At 39.1% G+C, this 14191-nt stretch overlaps 1 long non-coding RNA gene across 8 annotated transcripts in view; it reads right to left on the reverse strand.

Annotated features, from left to right (window-relative positions):
• LOC109501710 overlaps nucleotides 1-14191 on the reverse strand; it is a 473282-nt gene that overhangs the window by 216860 nt on the left and 242231 nt on the right. The gene's annotated exons all lie outside the window — the stretch shown is intronic.

Consider the following 14191-nt stretch of genomic DNA (forward strand, 5'->3'; position numbering starts at 1 on the left):
AACTATGTTATCTTTCCAGATGACTTTACAACGCTTTATCATGGACATGCTTAGCAGACACCTACATTATTTAACATTTCCCCCGTGCTTGTCAGGAAACTCCGCGAAAAATTTAGGTTTGCATTTCCATTCATTATAACTTAAATAATAGACAATGAACAACAAAAAGAGGAAGGTACTATGCCGGGTGCTGGGGGGGAGCCAGGGTTGGCTTAACTTTTATTGAAGGTAAAATCTATTTCGGATAGAAGAAAAGTAAACGAGCTATATAGTGAGTATTAAGTGGTTTTGTTTGACTGCAGCGAAGGCTATGTGATATTGTGAACTGTGAAATAAGCAGAGCAAGGTCTGTTTTCTGTATATAGCGTGTGGTTTTGAGAGCTCTGGTGAAGAACTTCAGTGATTAATTCGTATCATTCATTTTCCTATCTTGATGGTGAGATGTATTCTGTATGTTCATTTAATTTTTTTAAATAATTGTGTTGCCTCTGTTTTTTCGTCACGTCGGCGGCTTCAAATTCATTTGGTGGCAGAAAAAATAAACAGCAGTGTATAAATGTTGGTAAGAAAAAAGAGACTCCAGTAGCTTTCAATTTTAAAATATTCAAAACAGCTATCTGATGTAGAACGGGAAGAGCATAAAATGACAACTGAGTTTGTCTAGAGTCTCTATGAGCAAGCCCGCATGCAAAATATTTTTCCACATTTTATTTATTCATCATGAAAATCTGGCTAATAGGCATTTTTATCTCAACTTTATGGGTGACATTCTGAAGCCCAAATAAATTAAATGACTTTCTCAAAGACCCACAGCTCATAAGTGGTGAAATTCAGATTGCAAGGCGGAACTCTAAGGCTCATTTTCTTCCTGTGACACTGCGCCATAACCAATATAACTTAGTGATCAGTTTGCCCTAATTTTCACATTTCAGCGGATTCTTCTGACACAGACTTGATGTACTTTCATAGAAATGTAACTTCACGAGCACACATTCAGATTTTAAATAAATCCATAAAACAAAACAAGCTGGCAGAGAGGAAAATCCAGAACATGAGATCCATTTGTGTTTCATCCGTAAAGTATTTAATATAGATATAATTTGTTCACAACATCAACTGGCGCAAAATGGAAATATGAATGATGGTTGTATTTACTGTTTTACCTTTAAAAAATTTTTGACACAGCTCATTTTGAGAACAGAAGCTCCTATACCTATGGAGGCTGTTTTGTAATTATTCTCCGCAGATGTTAATTGACTACAGTAATCCTGAAAGTAGTCGAACAGCTCAATCTTATTGGCTAAGGCATCCTAGCATTTAACAAATTCCAGTCGCATACCTAGAAAAACATGGGAATCTGAGTCCTTGTAGATTTTTAAAGAGACCAAGGTTGACTCTCTTTCTAAAGTTACATTCTGTTCACTAAGACAAAGCAAGATCATTGACATTAGTTTTCCCAGGACTTATACCTCTGACTTGAGAAAAGAATGGCTCTCTCCGTGTAATATACATGTCATGACTGAAATACTCAATTCCTTCTTCTGTGCATTTATTTACGTTTAATGCAGAGTGAAACAACGCATAAGCTCTAAGAAGTGGCAGACCGAAGGAACCTAGACCTCTTCCCTCACCTTCCAGTTCAATATCTTCAACAGCTATCAGTTACTACGAAATAAATCTCAAGTCTTTGCCATGACATTTACCACTCTCCATGCTTTGTCTCCATCTGGTCACTCTGATAGTATCCCCACTGCAATTTTTCATGTGCCCAGCACAACACCAAAATGGAAATATTTCATATTTCCCAATACATCCTTAGATCTCTTGGGTATGGCATTATAAACAAGACCGGCTGGGCACCTGCTCTCATGGAACTTATTTTTATCTTCCAGTTATCAAAGGCAGGTCTTGCAAGGCTATACCATCCTGGCCATATAAAAGGGACCACACTGGTAGCAATAATAGTCATATCACCCACCCCTGCTAGCTAGCAGACTGTGGTGATCCCTTCAAAGAATCCCCTGGTTCACTCTGAGGAATTTCAGAAGGTTCTCACTTGAACTCACACATTGTCATCTTTGCTATCACACAGCATTAACCATATTCTGTTTGGTACTCATTGTTGACTCGGCCCCATCCTCCTCCATCTCCACCTGATAGAATATGAGAGCCTGCATCAGCTCCTTCCTGCTCCTTTGGCCCCAATCCCTCACGTCAAATGGTGCAAAGTAAGTTCTGTTAATTCCATTCCAACTGCCCAAGGGAGTACGAATGCAGCAGTAAGCAGAGGTTAGGCCACAGCTAGAACCTTTCGTTTATAACCCTTAGTTATTTGCATACATAACTTTTCGTCCTTTCTAGTTTTAGATTCTTTAGAAGAAAGAACCAGGTTTTGATCACCATTGTAACTCCCAGGATTCCTTGCATATATTATACACTTGAAAAATGATTGTTGAATTGACTCCTTTTGGCCGCATTATACTCACTTAACCCAATTATCCTAAAGTGAACATTAAACATTGCCACCTTTATTTTATATCTAACCTCAAATCACTTAGGAAGGCATATAAACTCATAAATAATTCCAAAACATAAAGCTGATTATTTTTGGTTTTATAATGATTTCTCCACTCTTTAATCAAATGCATGATGGTGTATAGATATTGCCTTTACAGCAGCTGCTGCAAGCATGTGGATTATGTTAGAGGGCTCTCTGAGAGAAAAACAATTATATTAGTGTAACTGACATGATATTGGATAAAGAATGATTAAACCATCAGTTCCTTGGAGCTACTTCTGAGCTACTGCTGCTAGACGGATACAAAAGAAACATAATAGTGGCTATATTTTGCACAATGGGGAGATTCATTTTTGGTGGGAACTCTTCCAGGCAAATTACATTTAAAACAGCATTCTCATCAGAAATAATAAACCTAAAAGAGAATGCAGCCAGCAAAGGAAACTGAGACTAGGAATTCTTAGAGAAACAGACAGCTGAAGCCTCACAGTTTTTGCAACATTTTGTGGAATGTATTAGAAGGAAACAAAGCTTCCAGTGGAAATCAAAACATACAAATTTTGCATTTAAATTTGGTACTTTGAGACTAGGTCATAAAAAAGAATGAGGCTTAGTAAGGGAGACCCTGATTCAGCAAGTAGATAGCCCAAGGAAGATGTAAGCTGGAACGAAGGAGGGAATCACTCACAGGAAGACTCTCTCAAGCTAAGTGGACATTTCTGTCACTCCTCTGGTCACATGTTACTCTCCTCTACTTATTGGTGGGGGAATGGACAATGGTCTTAGAAAATCAGGCATCTATTTTAGAGTATTCTGTATCGTAAACTACATATATTTCTTATTATGTTGTATGAGTTAATTTTGTTTAACAAATGCTTTTGCTGCCTGTATAAAACCTTAAGCTGATGGACACCTCTGGTTATTATCATAAATATATAACAGACTGGATGGAACTATGGAAATTTCTATTATGGATATTAGTGTGGGTTGTGTTAAATGGTGCCCCTGAAGGAATTCTGTCTGAATGAAGCTTCTTTCTCTCTGAATGTGATATATTTTAAACAAATATAGGTCAGAAAAGATTATTTTTGCAGAGTCTGAAGAAGCAGCGATGTAAAATTACTCCATAAAGCCAAAAAGAAAAGAGTTACATAAATGTGGCCCAGAGGCAAAGTGCTGCAGAGAAAGTCTGAGAGGGAGGCAGAAAATGAGTTCTAGTCTTGGCTCATCTCTGGCCTTGGTTAAGTTCCTAAACCCAGAGAAAATCCTTGTTTTTGCTTTACAGGTCAAAGCAGGCAGCCTGCAAAGCCCCCTTTTCACCTTAAAAGCCACACTGCAGACCTGTCTTGGCTGTCATTGGCACCTTGGGACCAATTCTCCCCCATTCTCTGGAATCAAGAAGGTGCATAGCTGATCCCTCTATTGTTCTGAGAGCTGAGTGAATCCAGTTTGTTGCTCTTGGCTAATCCTCTCCTACCTTAACCTTCCACGGAATATACCCCACATGAAGTTAAAGTTGGTAAGACACACCTCTACATGTAAAACAAAAACCTGCTATTTTTGTTTTTTTAAATTTTTTTTTAATGTTTTATTTATTTTTGGGACAGAGAGAGACAGAGCATGAACGGGGGAGGGGCAGAGAGAGAGGGAGACACAGAATCGGAAACAGGCTCCAGGCTCCGAGCCATCAGCCCAGAGCCTGACACGGGGCTCGAACTCCTGGACCGCGAGATCGTGACCTGGCTGAAGTCGGACGCTTAACCGACTGCGCCATCCAGGCGCCCCAAAAACCTGCTATTTTTGTATAGCCCCTCTTGACACTTTGGTCTCCTTTTGCCTGATTTGAACTTTAAAAAAAAAAAAAAAAAACATTTCATATAGAAACACACTGAACACTTAGAGAAGAACAACTGTTCAAATAATGACTTCTAATTCTAAGAATATGAAGTTAATAGTGGTTCTCAAGTGGGTAAACAAGTATTCTCTAAAATATTTTTTTGCTTATATATTAAAATGTATTCAGTTGTGTGCTATGTAAAAATAATTTTTCCTTCTTAAAAGAAAGTTCAGCACATTTTTCCCTCCAAAGTAGACCCTAGGTACCAACACATCTGGATATTTTATCTATACAACTAAAATGTCAGGCATTTTGGATATTTTAAAATATCTGTCTGTGAATATTTAAATTTGAGGCTTTCAAAAAAATTAAAAGCTTTTGAAATACAACTATAGAATCAATTGCACATGTGAGGAAGAATGATCTAATGTAGACATTTGCTATTATAGATGATTGATAGATATGTTCATAGGCTCAGAAAAATATATGTATTCTGATGTCTTCTCTAAAAGATTTTTATCCCAAATACCTCAGAGATGTTGATCTCTTGAGTTACTAAACAATAATTTAAAAAAAGCCTTTAATAATAGCATTTATTTCAAAGACTATTTGAACTCAACTCATTGAAACAGAATTGATAATGAGTAATTTATTATTAAATTTTTTTTAATGTTTACTTTTTGAGAAAGAGACAGAGCATGAGCAGGGGAGGGGGAGAGAGAGAGAGGGAGACACAGAATCCAAAGCAGGCCCCAGGTTCTGGGCTGTCAGCACAGAGCCTGATGCTGGGCTCGAACTCATAAGCCGTGATATCATGATCTGAGCCGAGGTCAGATGCTCAACCGACTGAACCACCCAGGCGTCCTGATAATGAGTAATTTAAAAACCAAGTAGCACAAAAGATCCTTAATGAATCAAAATTGGCTTACTAAATTTTGACACTAAAGCTTCTTTAGTTTATTCATAGGTGTTCCCTTGGTCCCTTCCTTAAAAAATCTTTACAGTTGTTTCAGGCCCAGTGACAAGAATCTTGCTTCCTACATTTTACAAATCCTATCAAATTTAAAACAACAAACACAAAAAGATTAATTGAGCTCATACAATGAGAAAGTCACAGAGTAAGTGTGCACAGGTGACAAAAACAGCTACTGTTCCCACCTTCTTGGGGGTTACAGCCTGGGAGAGGAGCACCTGAAAGAGAAAGCCACTGAGAAGGGGAAGAGTATCTTCAAAGTGAGAGAATAAAAGAGAACAGATCATTGTAGAAAAACAGATGTAAGATCTCAAGTAGCATCCTCTTCTGGCTCATTTAGCATAAGGTCGCACTGCTTTCCAATACAATATGTTGCAGTACCTGATGTTCTAAATGATGCATTTTCCCATTTAGAAAATACTCAAGAAGGTCTATCTGAAAAGACCCCCCACCAAAAAATGTGGGCATGTTGTAGATGTTTCTAACAGGGATCTATCTCATCTTGAGCCAGGTCTAATGATAGGGATTCAACGATATTTGGATATATCTAGGGAATGTTTGAGGGATCCCACAATGTCAACTCACTAGAAGGTATGTCATGTAAGGAAGCTCAGATCAAAGAAATATGTAGCCAGGTACAAGAAACTGACTTCATAATAAGCTTTACCTGGTTTATTATTGAGGTACCAACTCTCTTATCACTTTTGTATATTTTCCATAGCTCAAATAGAGTCACACTGCAACATCTAACTTGGAGTGGTGGGAAAGGAAAGTACTACCTTATTCCCAGAAAGAGGAGAGACAGAAATACTGGAAAACATCAGTACTTTACCAGAGCATTCCAAGTGTTAGCATAGTGTAGATATGGATGGAAATCCTCAAGCAGGGGTGGGAGTGCAGACAGGTGTTGCTATTCTGGAGGGCAACCTGAAAGCACATAGTTAAATGAAGTGTGTGGATACTCTACTGCCCAGGATTCTTCCAATTCACTCATAGGACCAGAAAGGGCCATGATCCTTCCTATAAATTGCAGCATTACTTGGGACGGTGAGTAGCTGCCTATAATCTGGAAGCGGATAGGCCCAATGCTGTGGTTACACATGCTGGGATACCATGCAACAGTCAGAAGCAATCGACTAGATATGCATATTGCTAACTTGAAGGCATGGTGACAAGAGAAAAAATAAAAATCTACAGTTGTAATATATGGTACAATATGACATTCATTCAAAATCACAACGACAAGAACAGAGAGTGGGAGTGAGTAATGGAGATAAAGGAGTATATATACAAATGAATAAATTTGAGAGGCACTTTGAGCAGATCAGTGCTGACAGTGATTAAATCGATGACCTGAATCTAAGACCCAAAAAACCAAAACAAGCAAATAAAACCAACATACAAAACATAAGGGAGTTATTCCAACTAAACTGTAAAACAAATTTCACCCCAAACATTATTGTTTTAGGGTTCCCCCCTCTGTCATAGGATACCCCGTGGCTTTGGCACAATGAATATATGGGCAGCTACCAATGAGCCCCTGGAGCAGTAGCAGTAAAGATTTTAATACTCAAAAGAGAAGCACGCAGTGCCAGCAGGACCCCTAGAACCTACCAGTGTGGCAGCATCTGGCAGGGGCTAAGGAGCAGGAGAAGACAGAGCCCACTTTGTGCTGCAGGAACAATGGCATAGGGGTGTGACCACCTGGCTTAAAATTTGGAGCCTAGTGGAGCAGGGTCAGGGGCTACATACCCAGTGAGGAAGGACTTCCAGGGGCACAACATAGTTGGACTCTCCAATAGAGTTTGGGAAGAATGCACCATCTCTGTGGGCAGTGGGATACCGTATTAGATCCCTTTGGAATGGAGATGGGACATAAACAGAGGGGAATAGAGAAGTCTGGAAAACTCAGGTATCTCTAGCTTCACTGCTTGAGGACATGTAGGTTATAGTTAAAAGAAAAAAATGTTGGTACATAAAGGAATATACTTCGGGTAACCAGAAAATCCCCTAACAGAAAATTTCTCGTTTTATGATGATATTCCGGGTATAAATGATGCATTAATGCAACTGAGTATATGGTTCCATGAATTCAACCTAACCTTTTCAGTGAGATGTGAAAATGTAGCCAGTACAAGAAAAACACTAGCAATGAGTTTGTTGGAGATTATAAGAATGGGAGAAGGAGGGTTGAGTCTATTCTGCGAAGACAAATATATGCAAACTTGGTGTCTGTTTCTAGATTAGCATTTAAGAAAGGAAAGAGGGAGAAACAGCATCAAGTCACACAGTAAAAAAAAAAAATTATTGGATTAATCCAGTCGGTATGTCAAAGAGAATTAAGAAGGGATCTCAAAAATTACACTGAGGCTGAAATCTTCAGTGACAGGTGGAGTAGTCCCATCATTAATACTTACATGAAAACAAAGACTAGAGGATGTTTGGGGAAAATTTATAATTTCGGGTTATGAAAAAAAAACACATCAGTATCTGAGGCTCATAACATCCATAAATTATGGAGATATTCAAAAACACAAGAAAGAGTTATCAAGGGGAAAGGTATAACTTTGAAATGATGAGTTCTATTCCTTAGATATTCTCTGTTGCCACAGATTGCGATATTAGAAAGTTAGGGGAGAAAGGTCTCTAATCTGCCAAATACGTAATTCCATGTGCAATTAAATGTGTAATATACTCTACAAGTTCAGTATTGCAGGCTCTAATTTATATATATGGAGTAGTGGAAGGAGAATGAGATATAGAACAGAAGAGAGATTTCACCATAAGCCAACCATTGGATGTCCTTCGGCAAGGAACTTTGCCTCTGACCTTCAATTTCCTGGGCTATAAAATGGAAATGACACTTACTACATCTCCAGAGATGTTAACTACTCAAATGAAATCACGTATTTTTTTTTATTTTTTTTCAACGTTTTTTATTTATTTTTGGGACAGAGAGAGACAGAGCATGAACGGGGGACGGGCAGAGACAGAGGGAGACACAGAATCGGAAACAGGCTCCAGGCTCCGAGCCATCAGCCCAGAGCCTGACGCGGGGCTCGAACTCACGGACCGCGAGATCATGACCTGGCTGAAGTCGGACGCTTAACCGACTGCGCCACCCAGGCGCCCCTGAAATCACGTATTTTAAAATGCTTGCTCAATGGAAATGTGCTCTAAGACATATTTATTTATATTATTCTAACATGTTCTTATAGTATTTCTTTCTGTATTAACTGTATTTAGTAGGACTGTCAAATCCTAAGAATGTCCCCTGCATAGCCCTGAGAATATTCAATAAGCTAAATTGCAGATGATGCACTCTTATTGGTGTTGATGCACTCTTATTGGTCTAGTCAAAGAGACCACTGGAAAGAAGAGAAAAGCAAAACTATGAGACATGTTTATACCAGGTACACATAAGCAAATTAAAGGTAAAATGTCCTGATTTATGACCCAAAATATAATTATAAAAGGGAGACATACATTTTTTGCAAAATCTGACATGCATTTGATTTCAGGCTTTTCACACTACACTTTATTCTTTTATTCCAAAAAAATTTTTTTAGTGTTTATTAATTTTTGAGAGAGAGAGAGAGAGAGAGAGAGAGAGACAGTGCAAGCAGAGGAGGGGCAGAGAGAGAGGGAGACACAGAATCCGAAGCAGGCTCCAGGCTCTGAGCTGTCAGCACAGAGCCCAATGCAGGGTTCGAACCCATGAACCGTGAGATCATGACCTGAGCTGAAGTCATATACTTAACTGGCAGAACCACCTAGGTGCCCCTTGACACTTAGCTTTAAAATCTATTGATAAAGTTGAACATTTATATTCCACTGGATTTTTGTAAATTTCTAATATGGAAAAAAACCATATTTTAAAAATGCATATTTGCTAAAGTTGCATTTTCTTAACCAGACCATATTCTAGGTAATCACTATGTCCCAGGGTGACAATCAGTAGAACAAGTGGTTTTGACAACCACAAATGACAGAATTAACTACATAGCCAATCTGACAGATTGTGCGGAAATTAATAATAATAATAATAGCAACTTAATTAAAGCTAGTTGAATTGGTTAACATATTGATTACACATTTGAAGCAAAACAAGATGTGACTGAAACACTTTGACTCATTGCATCAACCCAATGCATTCCACCCACATAAAATTCTCTTTATGGCTCGCAAGGTCGTATTAGGTCTCATCTCTCTATACTTGCCCAGTTCTCGTCATACACTAATACCACCTTTTCACTCTTAACTCCAGCTGCAATGACCTTCCCTTGGTTCTCTTTGTGCATTCTACTCTTTTCATTCTTCAGAGACTTCAAGCACACTCTATCTGCCACGTTCTTCCTCCTGTGCTTTACCTCCCTAATTATGAATTATTCTTTTTTTTTGAAAATTAAAAAAAAATTAACGTTTATTTATTTTTGAGAGACAGAGTATGAGCAGGGAAGGGGCAGAGAGAGGGGGAGACACAGAATAGCAGGCTCCAAGCTCTGAGCTGTCAGCACAGAGCCTGACAAGGGGTTCGAACTCATGGACCACAAGATCATGACCTGAGCCGAAGTCAGATGCTTAACTGACTGAGCCACCCAGGCACCCCTGAATTATTCTCATCTTAACTCAAGGTCATTTCTTCATTGAAGTTATCCCTAACTCCAAACTTGACCAAATTCTCCTCTTCTCCATGGTGTTCTATATGTTTCTTTCTGGCACTTATTTTAATGGTTATTAATATCTGTCTCTCCAACAAAATAATAAAATCTTTAAGAGTAGAGACTATATATATTTTGTCATTATTTTATCCTTAATACCTATCAAAGTGCTTGCACATAATAGGCAATCTATATGTATTCATTAAAGGAAGTACTAAATATTTTGCCTTTAAATGGCAGAAACCCCATGCAATCCTCAAACTGTAAATAAATTCATTCACTCATTACCTCTAGTAGATCCAAATGGTAACAGTCATTGCCTGATATTTATTTTGTTGGTCATGTTGAACTAGTTATACAAAATCAATAGAAGGGAAATGACAAAGTTTATATTTAAGGGGACATTTTAACTCAATTTGTGAGCACATAAGGAAAGGCTGCTCCATTCACTTCATATTTACTCCCGTTGCTGTCACCTATAGTGGGCGAGGATTCCCGTACATAGCTGAGGGCAAAGTTGTCCACATAAGTGTTTCAGCTGTGTGTACGTGTGTGTGTGTGTGTGTGTGTGTGTGTGTGTGTGCGTGTGTGCACACATGCATTTGTGTGAGAGAGAGAGAAAGAGAAAGACAGAGAGAAATATTTGATAGATAGATCATCTGTAAAAAGCTCTTACAACTATTTCCAAAAACAACTGGTGCTTTCATTTGTGTGAAACTCAGAAATTCCCCTAGCAGTCAGCACATAAGAACTAAAGAACTAATCAATACCTGGCTCCTTTCCCAAAATCTACCTCTGCGTTTCATTATACTGTAGAGCCACGGCGGTCAGAATAAAGTAAGAAGCCCCATTTATGGATGGCTCTAGATTTCATAAGGAAGCAAGTCTGCAGAACTATGAAGTTTTTTTAAAAGGTCACATATGAAGTAAAGTTGAGAAACACTTCAACTGAGCCCAGTCCCTTATGGTTTGAAAATAAATAAAGAGAGGCAGCGTGATGAGGTGGGATTTACTTAGAATCACAAGATCTAATTGACGCCTTATGTCCACTTTTTTAAAAAGTGTTTATTTTAATTCTAGTTAGTTGACATACCGTGTAATACTAATTTCAGGTGTATAATCTAGTGACTCAGCCCTTCTATACAACACTCGCTGCTCATCACAAGAGCACGCCGCTTCTTAATGGCTGCATGACCTTAAGTACATTTTTGACCTGCCTGAGCTTTACTTGCCTTTATGTGTTAAATGGGGAACATAAAAACTACCTCAATGGGTTACACTTAAAAAAAAAGTAATAACGCCTACCTTTTGTTGAGTCTATGCTACATACATTTACCTGCAGATTTCATCTAAGCTTCTTGTAAAGCGGTATAAACTTCCCCAGCTTACGGTTAGGCTCAAAGAGTTCAAAGTCACACAACTAATAACCATCAGAGTGAATGGTATTGAATGAGATCGCTAGGGACCTGCAATAAAACTACAAAAGTTTTTTGCTGTTGACATCGCTGTTGAAGCTTCAGACCAAATCCCAGCAACCCTGGACCAAGAAGTGATGCTCAGTGGTCTCCGATCGTGGCCAACAACATCGCAACTGTGGTCGTTTGTCATGGGAAGCTTCTCTGTGATTCCTTACCCGACAATTTCAATTTCAGTTTCTCCAAATCTGAGGTAAATCAGGCAGGGACTCTCTCTGAGTAGAGATACCATGATAGAGTCATTGCTATTGTCCTTCTACATGCATGTTGTCATGTTGGAGAATTTCCAGAGTTGATTTTAAAAACTTTTTTTACACAAAAGGCATGCATGTCTTTTGGATTTTCTTTTTAAGTTCATTTGAAAGAGAGGGAGAAACAGAGCACGCTGTCAACACAGAGCCCAGTGTGGGGCTCGAACTCACAAACGATGAGATCACGACCTGAGCCGAAGTCAAGAGCCGGAGGGATACTTAACCGAGCCACCCAGGCACCCCTGCCTTTTGGATTTTGAGAGGTTGGGAGCATCATACGTAAAAGTGCTTGGGGTTCAGGCATGCCTTCTTCAGAGTTGTGCTCATCTGCATATACACTCTGTGTAGCCCAGTAAAGACAACATATGTGATAGGAACACAGATGACGAGAATAAGAAGTTCAATTCCCTCTGTGGGAAAATTAAAAGCTACTGTAAAAGTCTGAACCTCAACCCTTTTACATACGAAATATTCAGAGCACACATAAAACATATGACTAATTTTTAGGGGGAGAATAAGGGTGTAGGAGGGAAAATTCTGGCCTGAATGTTAGAACACCTGGTTGTGGGGCGTCTGGGTGGCTCAGTCGGTTAAGTGTCCGACTTCAGCTCAGGTCATGATCTCACGGTTCATGAGTTCAAGCCCCAGTTCGGGCTCTGTCCTGACAGCTCGGAGCCTGGAGCCTGCTTCAGATTCTGTGTGTCCCTCGCTCTCTACCCCTCCCCCGCCTCTCTCTCAAAAATAAATAAAAATTAAAAAAAGGGGGGGACATCACCTTCTTTAAAACAAAACAAAACAAAACAAAACAAAAAAACACCCAGTTGTAAATCTTGGTTGTACCACTTAGTGGCCATGTGAGTTTTATCTAAAGTCACAAAACGTCAGCCTGTTTTCTCATTTTGAAATGGCCATAATGATGCCTTCCTAGCTTACCTTCCAGAGCGCAGTAAAGCCCACACAAAATAGCATAAGAGACTGGGGCAAGGATATGATTCCCATACTATTGTTTTCATTTTATGGAGTAAACTCTTTTGTTATAGGCAGTATTTTTCAAAACATGTTCTGCAGAACATGTTTGTATTTTGTAGGAAAAGTAGTAGAAGTTATCTGTATGAGGGTTTTGTGCTCAAATATGTTTGGAAAATTCTGGGTTAAACAAAATCAACCCCTTACTTCAATACTTCTCAGAGCCTTTAATGAGCTAAGGTAAATCTCCAGAAGGGAGAATTCAATTCAGTACTTTCCTAAATTTACTTAACCTCATACCTTTTATCTTCCTGGATTAGTATTGCCCAGAACACAGTTTTGAAAATTTAGCTCTTTGGAGAATTGATAAATACCATGTTGAAGTCTGGATCCACACATTATAATAATGACTGCCACACACTGAACATTTTCTATGTGCCAAGAACAGAGCTAAATGTGTTAAATCTTGGAACCTGATTGAAACTGCTTAACAATCATTTGAATTGCATGCCTTACCCTTATTTTATAAGTGAGAAAAAGTGATGATTATAGAGGTTAAGTAACTTAACCACACTAATAAATCACAAGGCCAGGATGCAAATCCAAACCAAAGTCCCTGCCCTCATTCACTGCTGAGCACTTGATTGAATGACTATATGGATGAGCCATGTGATCAGATGTAATACATGTTTTAAACAGCACAAAGCAATTCGATAGACACTGAGAGAACTTGGGAAGGAGAGTCAACCTTCTACCTTTTTCCCCAGCTCATCTAAGCTTCCTTTTTAGAAAAAAATTTTTAAATGTTTATTCATTTTTGAGAGAGAGAGAGAGAGAGAGTATGTGCAAGGAGGGGCAAAGAGAGAGGAAGACACTGAATCCAAAGTAGGCTCCAGGTTCTGAGCTGTCAGCACAGGGCCTGACACGGGGGTCGAACCCATGAACCATGAGATCATGACCTGAGCCGAAGTCAGATACTTAACCAACTGAGCCACCCAGGTGCCCCATCATCTAAACTTCTAAGAGAAGTTATTCAGCTGATTGATCAGAGTTATGAGCATCCCCTCACCCACTCAGGATCACTTCTGTAGCATTTTCTGCTGTCATCCAGGTTTAGACCAGTTGGGTCCTCGGGCCAGACTGAGCCCTCCTGTTCTCCCTGTTGCTTTGCCTGTCAATGGAATGGGAAGGCTCCTTAAAGTAGGCCTGACCAGGTCTTTCTTTTTCTGGTCCATCTTTTATATAGGCTGTAGCACGGGCAGGTAGGCTACTGCTTGTTCCATATAGAGGCAGGGCGAAGGATGCTCAGAGAAACCTCAAGCCCATGCCAAGTGTACTAATACCGTTCTTCCCAAAGTTCAGAATTATAAAACTATGTTTGGTTTTTAATTTCAGTATTCTTCCACAGGAAATTCCCTGCAACAATGCCAAAAGTAGGACCCTGTTTGACAAGTAACCATGAAATCATCAAAGTACAGTAAAAAAATACCAGAACTTCAAACGAAGAATA

The sequence above is a fragment of the Felis catus genome, chromosome B4, assembly GCF_018350175.1.
Source record: "Felis catus isolate Fca126 chromosome B4, F.catus_Fca126_mat1.0, whole genome shotgun sequence".
NCBI lineage: Eukaryota > Metazoa > Chordata > Mammalia > Carnivora > Felidae > Felis > Felis catus.